Here is a 2500-nt window from a genome sequence, read left to right as displayed (position 1 = left end):
TTCCAGCTTCAAAAGAATGTTGGTAGTTTCAGCCTCATGATGTAGAACCAGTGATTGGGAAAGCGTTATTCTCTAAGTGTGACCGACATCAGTTGCCGAAAAATTTGTGATTTTTCATAAAGTAAAATTAATACTGTCTCCGGAAGGCTCTCCATCATATCAACGGTAATCTGTCATTTCTTAGGAGATTGGCATCTAATTATCACCAACGGATACCGGTTATCGTATGAAGGAAACTATGATGAAAGCAGGATACATCTTTAGTGTTATTAAATGTCGGAGGCGGGGGGTTGGGGGGGTGAATTGCGAACTACGTGCCAGACTTCAGCAAAGGTAAAAGCATAGAAAAGATGTCGTAAATCCAGCCATCGTAATATACTGTATATACTGGTCATTTCTGGAAGGTATTCGGATATCTCAAATGCTTGAACATTTCTCCAATAGGAAGCAGAATGTTCAGATATTTGTAACGATACACAAATACATAAGGACCTGCACCTTACGTATATACAATGCATGCTTGCATGTGCGTATAAAGCTTACAGGAAGTAAATAATTTATTATCAACGAAATTGCTTAGGTATCGTAAGCTTCACATTGGTTACGTTCTAGAAGCATTCAATGTATCTAAATATCCATGATTCCCTTAACAAATGGCATTTGTCAACTGCTTTTTAGGCATGACCTTCAATCAGAATTTGACTGCCGGTAGCTGGTTGGGTGATAGTCACCAGGAATAAAAAAGTATTTTTGCTTTCTTCAAGAATGACTTTCCTATCCCAGAAGCGTTTTGGAAAAATAGTTCTTTGGTTTAATTGAACTCTTGTCTTCCTAGTACGCATGTATGTATGTATATATGTATAAATATGTAATGTATGTGTACCTATATATGTATGTATTTTTTAGACCCGTCTCCTGATACACACATTTCCCTGTTGATTTACGTAATGATAGCTTATACCTGATACTTGGTGAACTGCAATAGGTGACAACCTCAGCCCAAAATGGTTACTGGAAATTATATATATATATATATATATATATATAATATATATATATATATATATATATATGTGTGTGTGTGTGTGTGTGTGTGTGTGTGTGTGTATGTATGTATGTATGTATGTATATATATGTATGTATGTATGTAACTAAATTTTGTACAGTGTAGTCTACTCACTGAAAGGTAACCCCTGACTTACAGGAAATAAAGTTAAGACGACTATATGAATATTAATAGCGAACGAAACCAACTAATCAATGGTTGTATTTCCATAGGATTTGCTCCAAGGATTTTTTTCACTGTGAAGTGAAAACTGGAGCAAGGCGGAGCTGGCAAAGGTGGACATCTGAGTGGAGTAGAAAGAGACAGAAGGGAACGGGTGACAGAGAAAAGGCAAAAGGCAATAAAACTGGGGCCAGAAAGAAGCTGCAAATAGCCTTTAGCAGCGTTAGAGAGAGAGAGAGAGAGAGAGAGAGAGAGAGAGAGAGAGAGAGAGAGAGAGAGAGAGAGAGAGAGTGAAAACCCTGAACAACGGGAATGTGATGTCTACACATCATAGTGCATTGCATTGAATTCAGAGTATTAAGCTTATTAACATCCGTCTTCAGTAAAGCTGATCAATTCTGTGCTTTATTCTCTTTCATGAAACGAGAATAACATCAAACTTGAGGCCAAAGTGTGTCACGGTAATAAGGACAATGCAGCAGTAAATAATTATCTTTACCTACGCAACACAAATCACGCAGAGGCGCGCCCTCTGAGAATAGATAATGAATATCGGAGGACCCTAAAAAAAGACATCCGCAACAAGATTATATTAATAATGCACAACAAGGATGTGCAAGGCTGCCTCTTTCTCTCTACAACGTCAGTAGTACAGTTCCATACTTACGAGAACAAGAAAGTTACCTTATATTTCACATCTTCTGAAATGCTCACACCACCTTCATCACTTCTTTATTTCCTCCATCATGTTTCGTATGTGCAAATCATGCGTAATGATTCCCAGTGGTGCCTCCTCCTCCTTCCCCAAGATTCTTATCAGTTTCTCCCGAGACGGAACAACACAGGGTTACTCTTGCCTCACCGTGGGTTAAGGCATGACTGAATCGCCCACTACAATATCAAGAGATTCACTTTCACTCCGGTGTGACTCATACTCCTACGGTCTTCGTGTGTCTTTAAAAACCCTTCCTGTTGGTGTCTTGAAAGACGTCTCTCGCTTCCACAACTCACATTTCCCTCGTTGTGCTCAATTTCCACCGAGCTTTTGTAGGATCTCGTGAATCGTATCACTGGCCTGCCTGGCACGAGCTTCGAAAGGAACTAACTGTATGTGCAGTGCAGCATTGAAGTCGCCGTAGTGGGGTCTCCTTTGAGCAACGGAGGGGAAGGTAATGAGGAGAACTCCTCCAATGAAAACTCTGTGTCGGGGAGATCTCGAATCTCATTGGCTGTCCGTTTCCTCGACGGTAGGTGTGGTTCCAGATTTTGCCT

At 40.0% G+C, this 2500-nt stretch overlaps 1 protein-coding gene and 1 long non-coding RNA gene across 3 annotated transcripts in view; one reads left to right on the top strand and one right to left on the bottom strand.

Moving 5' to 3' along the window:
* The window catches only part of LOC135211158 (uncharacterized), a 28901-nt gene extending 26557 nt beyond the window's left edge, over positions 1-2344 (bottom strand). The window contains exon 1 of one of the 2 annotated variants that reach the window (XM_064244341.1): positions 1896-2344. The gene's annotated coding sequence lies outside the window, so the exon portion shown is untranslated. The remainder of the gene's footprint in view (positions 1-1895) is intronic. The other variant, XM_064244340.1, reaches the window with a different exon arrangement.
* Positions 1-2500, top strand: part of LOC135211159 (uncharacterized) — a 107927-nt gene that overhangs the window by 22051 nt on the left and 83376 nt on the right. The gene's annotated exons all lie outside the window — the stretch shown is intronic.

Source organism: Macrobrachium nipponense, chromosome 4 (assembly GCF_015104395.2).
Source record: "Macrobrachium nipponense isolate FS-2020 chromosome 4, ASM1510439v2, whole genome shotgun sequence".
NCBI lineage: Eukaryota > Metazoa > Arthropoda > Malacostraca > Decapoda > Palaemonidae > Macrobrachium > Macrobrachium nipponense.
Note: the sequence above shows the minus strand (reverse complement) of the source record. Positions and strands in the feature narration are given on the sequence as shown.